The following is a 13,717-nucleotide window of genomic DNA, read 5'->3' on the forward strand; positions in this document are numbered from 1 at the left end:
TCCTGCTCTTTGAGATGTCTTCTACTTCTCCTGTAACTGATGTAAACAACAGACTGAAGCAACATGGAGGGAGGTTGCCTCAAGGAAAGGATAAAGGCTATAGGTCACACTCTGTGTTATCTGAATTTTAGGACAGGTAGAAGCTGTGCTGTTAAATGTACCTTTCTCTCTTTTCCAGGTGAAGCTTGGTTTGTCTCTGTCTGAATCAGGAAAGTCACTGGCTTTTATGAGAGGGCTTTTAATTCTTCCTGTTCTTGTTTAGAAACAGGAAAGTAATTGATTCAGCCCTACGAATGATGGACCTCCTGCTTCTGCTTTTGATGCTGCTGTTGTCCCAGCCTGTCTCGGGGAAGCTGAGAATGAAATGCCTGCTGAGTTTAGAGCACCAGGGTACAAAAAAACCATGGAGTTATTACAGACCAGGAGATCATTTCATTAACATAATCATCGCTACATCAAAACTGATGCATATAATGCTCCCTTTCAACGCAGAGCCTTCTAATCAGTTTGACTTGTAAGTCACCCAGGATAATGCAATTGCATTCCCTCCGTTTATAATTTGAACACTCTCATTTTGTTCTCCTTATTCCACTGGCTCCTATATTGCAGCACATGTCCTATCTACTTTCCTGAATCATGTTGATTTCCATGCTTTCTTTGTCTTATTTTGAGGAAAAGACTCAAGTCCAAAAATGCGACAGAAAAAAAGTCCACATTATTTTCCTCTCCCGGTCAGTCTTGAATTTGTGATTTGAATACTTTATTGACTTTTGTTTTGTTTTTTTATTGAAAAGTTTTTAAAAGTTTACATATATATCCCCCCTTCCCTCCACCCTCTCCAACCCTCCCCCTCCCACCCACCCCCCTCCCTACTTCCCAGAGCAAAATACAGGGTATAACATTCAACAATCATAATCTAACATAGTCTAATTAATTATAACCTCTTACATCCCTCTAATACTTTAACTCCCCATTTACCAAACTAATAATAACATCTCTCTATCTATTCGTAAGCTATTTGAAATTTTTTAGTCCGATATTTACTTTGAATATAATCTATCCATCTTCTCCATTCTATCATATATTTCTCATTTGAATAGTCCTTCAAATAGGCTGAAATCTTTGCCATCTCTGCTAAATTTGCTACTTTTAGTATCCATTCTTGAATAGTAAGCAAATCTTCCTTCTTCCAACACTGTGCCACCAACAATCTTGCTGCAGTTATTAAATTCAGGCTCAAATTAGTCTCTATAACCGTACAATCCGTAGTTATACCCAACAAAAATAACTGTGGAGTAAACTTTATCCTCTTTTTAAGAATATTTTGAATAATCCACCAAATTTTTATCCAGAATGCTTTAACCTTTTTATAAGTCCACCATACATGAAAATAAGTAGCATCATCACAATCACATCTCCAACATTTAGATTGTAAATTCGGATACATACAAGCTAACTTTTGGGGATCTAAATGCCATCTATAAAACATTTTGTAAAAGTTTTCTCTCAAGTTTTGCGCTTGTGTAAATTGTACATTTCTTACCTATATCTTTTCCCATGTTTCCATCATTATTGGTTGTTCAAAGTGTTGTGCCCATTTTATCATACAATCCTTCATTATCTCTGTTTCTGAGTCTGTTTCTATCAATATATTATACAACCTTTTTATATGCATTTGACTCTGGTCTCTAATTTGTTTTACCAAATTTTCTTCACTTTGTATGATATCAATGTTCTGATCTTTTCTCCATCTAGCTTGTAATTGTACATACTGAAACCAAGTTTGGATTACCCTTTCTTCCTTTAATACCCTCAAGGGCTTTAACTTTAATATACCTCTCTCTGTGTTAAGAATTTCTTTATATGTAATTACATCCTGTCTTTGTTCTATACTTATATTCTCTATCGTGTGTCTGGGTACTGTCCATATAGGTATCTTGTCATTTAATTTATATTTATATTTCTTCCAGACACGCAATAAAGCATTCCTCAATATATGACTTTTAAAAGTCCTATCAACCTTCTTGTCATATACTAAGTAAGCATGCCAGCCGTAAACCAAATCATATCCTTCTATATTCAATATTCTTTCATTTGTTAAATTAATCCAATCACTAATTGCTGATAAAACAGCTGCTTCATAGTATAATTTTAAGTTGGGCATTTTCAAACCTCCTCTTTCACGTATGTCTTGCATTATGTTTAATTTAACCCTTGGTTTCTTCCCTACCCAAACATTGGCCTTCTGCCATTCTTCCAAATTCGCATCCTTTTTAAGTATTGGTATCATTTGAAAAAGTAATAAAAACTTAGGCAAAACATTCATTTTTACTACTGCTATTCTACCCAACAAAGACAGTTGTAATTTTTTCCAATTATCCATCTCTGTCTGTATTTTATGCCATAACAATTCATAATTATACTTATATAATTTCCCAGTTGAAGTTGTAATATAAACTCCTAAATATTCAACCTTTTTAACTATCTCACATCCTGTTACTCTTTCTAATTCTTCTTTTTGATTTATTGTCATATTTTTAATTATCATCTTTGTTTTCCCAATGTTTATTTTAAACCCAGATACTTGACCATAGTGATTAATTATCTCCATTAAACCTGTAGCTGATTTCACTGGATGAGTTAAGGTTACAACCAAGTAGTCTGCAAATGCTCATAATCTATAGTCATGGTGCCTAATCTTAAGACTTTTGTTTAAATTAGGGATTATTGTGGTTTTCCCCTGCCCTGCTCATTTCAAATACAACTACTCATTGAGATTTACTTCCCGGTCCTTATAGAAATACAGGATGACTTATTTTTTACCATTGTCACTTTTGAAACATCCTCTTCCTTCTATGGTGATTCCACTTTAATCATTCATTTATTTCTGACCTTGGTTACTGGCCAGATGAAAATTAGTATTGTTACAAATAATGGTGCATTTGCGATTCTTAACCCAGGAGGGGGCCCGTATCATTTCCATCCCCCCAACATTCATTAAAATTAAATGGAGATGGGTGAGCATCATTTGTCTCCGGGTTGGGAGTCAGTGTTGGATTAAGATTCTGTAGGCTTCAAGAGACAAAGTGGATTAGATTGAAAAAGAAATATGTTGTTGGTTCTGTTGATGATGATAGAATAGAGTAGAGTAGAGTAGAGTAGAGTAGAGTAGAGTAGAGTAGAGTAGAGTAGAGTAGAGTAGAATTCTTTATTGGCCAAGTGTGATTGGACACACAAAGAATTTCTCTTTGGTGCATACACTCTCAGTGTACATAAAAAGACAAGATACATTCATCAAGAATCATAAGGTAAGGGAATTATTTGTTTAGCAGAGTGATGGCGTTTGGGGAAAAACAGTTCTTGTGTCTAGTTGTTCTGTTGTGCAGTGCTCTATAGCGTTGTTTTGAGGGTAGGAGTTGAAACAGTTGATATCCAGGATGTGAGGGGTCTGTAATAATTTTCACAGCCCTCTTTTTGACTCATGCAGTATACAGGTCCTCAATGGAAGGCAGGTTGGTAGCCATGGTTTTTTCTGCACTTCTAATTATCCTCTGAAGTCTGAGTCTGTCTTGTTGGGTTGCAGAACCAAACCAGACAGTTATAGAGGTGAAGGTGACAGATTCAATAATTCCTTTGTAGAACTGGATCAGCAGCTCCTTGGGCAGTTTGAGCTTTCTGAGTTAGCATAGAAAGATCATTCTTTGTTGTGCTTTTTTGATGACATTGTTGATGTTGGGTATCCATAGCAATAGCACTTAGACTTATATATCACTTCACAGTGCTTTAAAGCCCCTTCTAAGCGGTTTACAGAGTTGGCCAATTGCCCCAAAATATTTGGCTCCTCATTTTACCGACCTTGGAAGGATGGAAGGCTGAGCCAACCCTGAGCCAGTGAGACCCGAACTGCCAAACTGCTGGCAGCTGCTGAACAGCAGAAATGATGATAATAATGTGATCATTTTTACAGGAGTTTATCTATTGCTCATTCAGAAGTGCAATGTTTCATTTTCACTAGTCAAGCAAAGATATATTAAAAAATATAAAATGTAATTTAAGATTGATGATGGTGGTGGTGATGATGATAAAATGAACATTTTTTACACTAGAATATCCTCTGATCAGTCTAGAATACTACGCTATATTTTCGTTATTCAAATGGTCAGTAAGAATTCCCCGCTCCTGCACAATCTCACACTTGGCTACAACATCCATGACAACTATTTCAGCACTCTTGGCACATCAGATGCCTTGCTGGACATCCTCTCTACAGGAGAAGCCAATGTTCCCAACTACAGCTGTGGCAAGAAGGACAACCATTTGGCTCTTTTTGATGAAACTGGCAGGGACATCTCCATCCAGATATCAACATTAATAGCACCCTACAAAATCCCACAGGTTTGTATGTCTACATCTCTATCTAGTAAATTGGGTGGATTGGTAGGATGGGTAAGCGATGAATCCAACTATATCTCCTCTGTGGAATTCAATCAATCAATCAATCAGAATAGAGCTGGAGGGGATCTAGGAGATCTGCTAATCCAATCCCCTCCTCAAGCAGGAGACCCTACACCATTTCAGACAACTGGATGTCCAGTCTCTTTTTTAAAATCTCACTGGAGATTTTTAAGATTTCCAGAAGCCTCCACAACTTCTGAAATCAGTTCCGCTGGTTAATTGTTTTCACTGTTAGGAAGTTTCTCCTAAATTCCAGGTTGCTTCTCTCTTTGATTAGTTTCTATCTATTGTTTCTTGCCTTGCCTTCTGGTGCTTTGGAAAATAAATTGGGCCCCTCTTCTTTATAGCAACTTCTCAAATACTGGAACACTGCTATCATGTCAGCCCTACTCCTTCTTTTCTCTAGACTAGCCATACCCAAGTCCTGCAACCGTTCATAAAACTGTATGTTTTAGTCTCCAGGTCTTTAATCATCTGAGTTGCTCTTCTCTGCATTTTTTCCAAAGTCTCAACATCTTTTTTGTAACATGGTGACCAAAACTGGATGCAGTATTCTAGGTGTGGCCTTACTAAGGATTCATGTGAATTCAAGAACTGTTTTTTTCCATGGCCACTCTAGGTGTGTTGTCTAGAGATGGGATTGATATTGTTTGTGTGTGTGTGTGTGTGTGTGTGTGTGTGTGTGTGTGTGTGTGTGTGTGTGTGTGTGTGTGTGTGTGTGTAGCACCCAAGCAGCCATATAATTTCATGACAACATCCCTATTGCTTTGGGGGCTTCTTCTGCACACTTGTGAAGGTGAGGAGGGGCTTTGTGTCCAATCAAAGGGTCTTCTGTAGAAAAGGAAGCACAGATGGAAAGCTTTTCTTTTCTTTATCAGCTTAGCCAAAATAATATTTTCAATGATATACAAATTTCAGGTTTGTCAAAAGAATCCCAATGGCTTATATTATCTAAAGTTTATAGGAAATATATGTTTGTGGACTTACACTGACCACTCCCATTAATTAATCCAATTCATTTAAAAAGTACAAGCATATTAATCAATATGTCAACTATTTTTTACCCTAATCAGTCCATGATCAAATTCAACACAAAGGACTTGAAGAGCAACAAAGCTCCTGGAAAGGATTTTTTATTGGCTGAACGATTCAAGAAATATCCCAATCTGTGGGACCTTCAATTTGCAGGTTCTTCACCACAAATAAAAAATAGATTCGTCTAATAGATATTATGGCTAAAAACAATATCCTGTTCCTCTTGAATAAAGTTCAGAGTGGAAAGGTGAAGGAGAACAAAGAATAAGAAGGATTTAGACACAGATCCATTGTTGACAATTGCTTTGTCATGAACTGTATAATCAGAGGTGATATTCAGCCGGTTCGTTCTGGTTCGGTTGAACCAGTAGTGGAAATCGCGGGTGGCCCACCCCCACACTGGCTGCATGAAGTCCTGTTTAGGCATGTTTTTGAGACAATGTGCATGTGTTGAAGTGGCATGTGCGCTCATATTTGTGAAACGGTAGGGAAAGTATCACCCCTGCTGTCAGCGTTCTAGAAAACCCCCGACTCCCAGTAAAGACGCGGAAGCAGGCATTTTCCAAAGTTCTCTTTACTTGATTAGGTAAACTGGGGAAATCCCGAATCTGAAAAACCCGAGTATTCCTTCAGTAATTCAATGCTCCCAAAACCATCCCATTTCTCCCCAGTTGGTCGCATACTCCAATCAACGTCCGTTCTACCTCGACCCAGCCCCTGACCACTCCTCCTCCAGATGCTGGCTCACCCTGACCTTGACTGATAGGAAGAATGCTATTATATCTACTCTCCTAAATCCCCCCCCTCCTCCTTTCCCACACACAAGAAGGTGGCAGCATTGAAGCTTCCGACCTAATATTGCTTCCTAGGCTGACACCTGCGTGTAATCACACAATATGTCAGTCAGGGGAAATCAAGGTTTGTTGTCTCCATAAATCTTATTAATACTTATTAATAAAGCAAGCTGAAAGTTAAGGTTTTTAGAAATTGAAATCAGTTGGTTGAGTTGGATTTATTGAAAGCCAATAACTGACCTCCAATTACAACATTCTTCATATTTTTTTTCCAAGATCTATTCAACTACTTCAGAAGCTCTGAATGATAAAAGACAATTCCCTTTTTTCTACCGGATGCTCCCCAAATTAACAATTCTTTACCCAGGAATTGTCCAACTGCTCCTCCATTTTGGATGGTCTTTGATTGGTCTCTTTGCTTCAGACACAGAGAGTGGAGCGAACTTCATGAGGACTTTGATAGCTCTCCTTGTCAGGAATGGGATTTGTATTGTTATATCAGAACTTTTATCAACCCCTGCACGTACAGCAGCCTTCAGGGATGCCATCTCCAAGTGGAAACAAGTCAATGTCTATGTTCACTTCACAGACTATTTTTCGCTTTTGGACAGAATTCTTCTTTTCCATTCAACACTTCAAGGTTTGCCAGAACCCATCGAAGGAAAAGTCTGGATGTATGTAGGCTATGGGGAAATGCAAATAAGAAGACACACATTTCTCAAATATGTCCATAGTATTTGGAACTATGATTTCCAGTGGAAAAAAATGCCAAATGATGGTTCCTTCAAACCAGATTTCTTTCTGGAACCACAGTTCACCCATCAGTCTTTTCTGTGTTCTTTTTCAAAAGACAACATTTCTGTCAAAGGCCGGAAAAGATGCACTCAGACATCCCCACTGAACACCAAAGTGGAAAGGAACAGGATGTGGAACCGGTATAACCGCCATGTTTATGCTATGATGAATACTCTGGCCCATGCCTTGAATGCTGCTTATTCCTCCATATTCAAGAGGAGAAGGAAAGAGGGAGAAGAGAGGCTGGGGACTCGAAGGCTGAAGCCATGGCAGGTATGGAGTCCTGACAAAGATCCATGAAACTTATTTTCTTTAGAGATGGAATACAAAGGAGGGAGGGAACCATTTCAATCGTTTTGTGCTTCAAAAGGCCAACATGTTTGACCACCCAATCACTTGTGGCTAATTTTTCATAGAGTGGGTACCGTGACATATACTTTTTGATATTAAGACAGTGTTAATTTTACAAAGTATGTATGCATTTTTAAATAAATTCCAGTCCTTATGAATTTGTGATTAGCATATTGGAATTTTGTGTTCATAAATTTGAAGGAGTCCCTGAGGCCATCTAGTACAACCCCTCCTGCCTGCCGAAATTCCAGTTAAAGCTTCTTTAAATAATGGCTGCTGGATCTTTGCGTTAAAGCAATCAGTGAAGAGGAAACTTGAGTTTATCCAGTTCACTAGATCAGCTCTAAAATTGTTCCTCCTTTTAGGAGGAGATTGTTCCTCATCTCATTCAGCCAGAATCTCTTCTCTTGTGACTGAGCTCATTTTTTCCATGTCCAACACTCTGAGACAGGGGTGTCAAACTCAAGGCCTGTGGGCCAGATCTGGCCTCTGGGCTGTTTAGATCTGGCCTGTGAGGCTGCCCTGGAAAGAGTGAAGGACCTCTACCAGTGAAAATAGAGCTTGGGAGGGCTGCACTTCTGGGCTCCATTTTTGGCCACATTGGCCTCCTACAGCCCTCTGCCACCTCCGTTTTTGGATCCCCCCAGCCCTGCCCAGGCCACCACAGGTGCCCCCAACACAAGTTACATCAAGCTGGCCATGCCCACTTCTATGATTTTTATGGATGCATTTGCCTTCTTTCCATGAGCATCACACAGCCAACTCACATTTGGTTTGCAATCTACTATTTTGAGATCATTTCCACAAATATTCTTATCAAGTGTAGTTAGACAGAGATGTGGACATGGACATAGAATTACAGAGTTGAAATGGACCTTGGAGGTCTTCGAGTCCAACCCCCTACTCAAGCAGGAGACTCTATACCGTTTCAGACATATGGTTTTCCAGTCTCTTTTTGAAAGCCATCAGTGATGGAGCACCTACAACTTTTGAATGCTACTCCAGACTAGTATTTCTGCTTTTAACATTCCTGGATATTTTTGTTCTAGTTCCATTCATTTTTGAAGAAGAATGAGTTTTGCAATCTTTCCCACATTAAAATATACTTGGACCAAAATGGTGATGTGACAGCAGATCTGGACATCATAAGCTTGATAGTTCTCTCCAGGGAGGATCCCATTAAAGAGCAACTAGGGGTTTTTATAAGACAGAGACTTACTATCAATCAAGATGCTATTTCACAGCTAAAGTTGCTCAACAAGGTGAATTAAATATTGGTGTCTTTTCTCTGTTTTCCAAAGCCTTAGGGCACATTTTTTTTATTGAAAAGTTTTATAGAAAATACAAACATTTTCATCCCCCCCTCCTCCCCTCCCTCCCTCCCCCCCCACCCCCTCCCTAGACTTCCCAGAACAAGCACAGGGTATAGCATTCACAAATAAAATAAAATAAAAAACTAGAATATGCTAAAAAATTAATACAATTCATATTTCCCGTAGATCTTTAACTCCTTGTAATTCAAAAGAACAAACATAAACTACATAAAATTATTTCATTCATAAGCTATATGAATCTTCTTGTTCAGCTATTTCTTTTGTAAATAATCGATCCATCTTCTCCATTCCAATAAATATCTTTCGTTTGAATGGTCTTTAAGATATGATGAAATTTTTGCCATTTCTGCCAAATGCACAACTTTTAATGTCCATTCCTCAATGGTGGGTGGATCTTCCTTCTTCCAGTACTGTGCCACCAGTAACCTGGCAGCTGTTATTAAGTTCAAAACCAGCTTAGTCTCTATTACAGTACAATCCGTGACTATTCCCTACAGAAAGAACTGGGGTGTAAATTTAATTTTTTTCTTTAAAATGTTTTGAATAATCCACCATACTTTTATCCAAAAAGCCTTAATTTTTTTACATGTCCACCATATATGAAAATATGTAGCATCTTCACACTCACATCGCCAACACTTAGGTTTTAAATTGGGGACATACCTACATACAAGCTAATTTTTTTGGGTCTAAATGCCATCTATAAAACATTTTATAAAAATTCTCCCTTAAATTTTACATTTCTGACCCATATTTTTTCCCATATATCCATCATTATTGGTTCACCTACATTTTGTGCCCATTTTATCATACAGTCCTTGACTAACTCTGTTTCAGAATCTATTTCCACTAGTGCATTATACAACCTTTTTATATGCATTTGACCTTTATCGCTTGTTTGCTTTATCAAATTCTCGTCCTGGTGCAAAATACCAAATTTCTGATCTTCTCTCCATCTGGCCTGCAGCTGCCCATACTGAAACCAAGTCCTTAGGGCACATCTTAAGTATCTAAGCCTATTTATTTATTTATTTATTTTATTAAATTTCTATACCGCCCTTCTCCCGAAGGACTCAGGGTGGTGAACAGCCAGAAGATAAAACACAAGAATACAAAATTTAAAATAAATTAAAACAAATTAAATAATTTATGGTTAATTTTAAAATACCCCATAATTAAACATAATTAAACAGACTAAAATTTATGTTTAAAATTTAAATTAAAAAGAGGAGATGATTTATTCACCAAATAGGCTTCAGTGAAAATTGAATTTGGGGAGTAGAATCCTTCTAATTTTAAAAAATGTTTTAGGAGGCGTCAATATAATTGGCAAGGTGTCCTTTAGATGCCGTTATATGAAACATGGTTTTAAATTGATTCAGCCATGTCCAACTTGGGATGCTGGGTGATGATGGCTATTTTGTGTCCCCTGTGCAAACTAGTATCTGTATAAAACTGCTGAAAGGGGACATCAAGTACTGGGGATTTTGGTGCTCATAGCACCAACTTGTCTTGTTTCCTTGCTTAAAATTAGCAAAATAGAATGCAAGTCTTTTGGCCACTACCCACGTTCCTGGTGGAGTGAAAGAGGCAAGGATAACACTAATCAAGACTGGATGCAATTCCTGTTGATACCATTGGGAATTCAGATTTAGCTTGCCATGGTTGGGCAAGCTTATCTTCTTAAACAGACCATATATGTCAGGATTTTCCATACTTGTCTTTCATGCCATGGGGACAGACAAATAGGTCTACTGCTCCTGAGGAGAAGGTCCAAGGCTTTCAGTTCACATGATATCATAATGACGGTTCTGATGTGCCCTGACCCAGAAAACTGAAGCTTATAACCTCATAAGGAACATCCTTGAATGCAGTTGTTTGTTTTGATTATTAGCTACCTTAAGTCTCTCTGGGAAAAAGGAGTCTCCAAATGTAACTAATAATCAATATAGCTCTAACGGTGGTTTTTCAACAGAAAGGAATACCTAACTTGACCTTAGAACAGGGGTGTCAAACTCAAGTCCCGGGGTCTGGATCCAGTCCATGGGGTGCTTTCATCTGTCACATGGGTCCACATGGAAACAGTGAAGGACCGGCCCAGCACACAGCCTTCCTGAGTTCCATTTTCACTGGCAAAGGGCTGCAGGAGGCTGTCGCAGCCGCAAACGGAGACCGGGTGGGCCATGCACGGCCTCCCTAAGCTCCATTTCTGCTGGCAGAGGGCTGTAGGAGGCCATTGCAGCAGAAAACGGAGTCAGGGTGGGCCACATGCGGCGGCCTCCTTGAACTCTGTTTTCTCTGGCAGAGGGCTGAAGGAGGCCATCATGGCTGAAAATGGAGCCTCAATGAGTGACGTTGAGGTGGCCATGCCCTCTATCCAATTCAATGTCACTCATTGTGTTTGTCCCCCAAGATCAAACACAATCCTGATGCGTCCCTCAGTGAAATAGAGTTTGACACCCCTGCCTTAGAAACATCTCTTTCTGACACAGGGCTCATACTCATGTCCCATGTGATGCAGCAAAAAATGAATGACTTACCCTTTTTAAGGGCACCTCATCTCCAGCTCATCTCTCTACAGTTCCAAAAACTAGGCAGTCAGTTTCGTCTTAGTTCACCACTATATAAAATTAGCAAATAAATATACAAATAAATAGCAATAGCACTTAGACTTATATACTGCTCCATAGTGCTTTACAGCCCTTTCTAAGCAGTTTACAGAGTCAGCATATTGCCCCCAACAATCTCGTCCTTATTTTACCAATCTCAGAAAGTTGGAAAGCTGAGTCAACCTTGAGATAGTGAGGATCAAACTCCTGGCCGTGGACAGAGTCAGCCTGCAATTCTGCCTTCTAATCACTGCACCAAATCCAACCCTAATCTGTAACAATGTTTTCCTTTGTATCTTAAATGGAAGGTTGTCCTGGTCCACTTACAAATGGGGGTGGGTTTGCAACGATATATGTCTTCTTCTTCTTGTGCCATATCCGTCATCGGATGTTGGTGATCATGTTGGCCAATGTCCGATGACGAATATGGCACAAGAAGAATGATGATACAATGATACACGTGGTCTAGAAGAAACCTTCCCAGATCCCATTGGCCAGAAGTTTCTTCATCATATTTTTATTCTGTTCAATAAATCTGGTAAAACAAATAATTCACAAAGCTTTCAGAATAAATTTCATTCTAAACTTTAATATGACTAAAGCATCATACTTTAAACTCATGGATAGATGAAGAAAGGAGGAATGCATGCTAATATAACTGTGTAGAGGAACTACTAATTGTCACTTCATGCTAAAATCTTTTCTCAATTGCTTCTCTCCAGAATTTATTAAATAGAAGTATCCTGTATTACAATGTGATATTCTAGAAGCAAAAGGGAGGAACTAAGTCTGTGAGAGTGAACCTATGGTGGTGGGCCCATATTGGTGGGCACGTGAGCTCAGCTCCTCCAGCTGATTTTTGGGCCTTCTTGGACCACCAGAAGTCAGCAAACGGCTGTCTCTGGCCCCTGGAGGTCCTCCAGAGGGTGGGGAAGGCCGTTTTTGCCCTCCCCAGGCTCCTAGAAAGGCTGTGGAGCCTGGGGAGAGCGAAAAACGGGCCTACCAGGCCCATCGTGCCAAAGGCGGGGGAGTGCGGGGGGGTCATGCGCACATGCACGGGGGCAGGACAAATAGAATTATGGGTGTGGGCACACGCACGCACGACCTCCCTCCCCTGCACTCCCCCTGCTTTTGGCACTGAACCAAGTGAAGAATCTGCTGGTAGTTAGATCCCTTGCAACATTGAGAGTTAGGTAAAAATTTCTTATTTACCTAAGCGAACTACGTACACAGGCAACTCCTTGACTAATATTCATGTCTACCTCCATTTTTCAATGATGTTATTTCTAACAAAGTTCATTTGGCATTCCTTGTTTTTTCCTTAGTCTCTGCCTCAGTCCAGATGTGTGGAAAATTGTCATCCTGGATTTTTCAAGAGGGCTCGAGAAGGAGAGCCAGTTTGCTGCTATGACTGTGTTCTTTGTCCAGAAGGGACTATCTCCACTCAGGAAGGTGGGTCACACCAGAGGAAAGGGTGCTAGATTCATCTAGAGCATTTTGATCAATGTGCATTTTGAAAAAGACACATCGAAGGTTGATAATTTTTTGGTTCTTAATTTTCAAGGGGCCCAATTTCTTCCATAATGGGAGGGATAAGAAAAAGATCTTGAGGGATGAGGTAGGAAGAGATAGAAGGACATGGTGGATTGTGCAAGATCACTTGCATTAGAGGAAACTTCTCTTTTCTTGTCACTTTGGAACTGTCCTCCCATGTTGACCATTCTTAGGAACATCTGCGTTCTTTGAAATTGAGAAATGGTTTCAGATCATTGGCCTTTGCTCACCCAAACCAGGTTGATATTACAGCCCAAAAGATATATATAAACAGTTAATCCACTTGAGTATTTGCAACCAGCATCTAAACAGTTAATCCCCTTGCTATTTCCGGCTGGCCATGATGATGTCATGCCCCAGCTATTCCCTCCCGTCAATCCTGTCAGTTTTTGGGAGGCTTGACGAAGCAGATGTTGGGCTGAAACGAGGTTTGTGTTTTCCTCCCCCCACGAATGGCAGCTCCATGCCCCACGAATGGCAGCTCCATGCCGACAGCACACTGGAGCTGACATGCGGCCCCTCTACCATGGAGACGCCTTCTGAAACGGAAATGCCATGTTGTGGATTCCCGGGTCCACCCGGCTTCCCTGGGTATTTCCTATGAAACCTATCAATCAATCAGGGAGCTTGTATATCATGTTTGGGCACCCAGGAGGCCTCTGATATCCCTTTCATAAGAGAAGGTATTGGAGCTTACCCCTATGCCATCGGGTATCCAGCATCTTCTTTACTTCGTACTGCTGTTTCCCATCCACCATCAGTGGTGGAGGTGGTTGCAACGGGGTCTCCC

This window comes from Pituophis catenifer, unplaced genomic scaffold, assembly GCF_029215685.1.
Source record: "Pituophis catenifer annectens isolate HBS135680 unplaced genomic scaffold, rPitCat1.0.hap2 SCAF_2, whole genome shotgun sequence".
NCBI classification, from domain to species: domain Eukaryota; kingdom Metazoa; phylum Chordata; class Lepidosauria; order Squamata; family Colubridae; genus Pituophis; species Pituophis catenifer.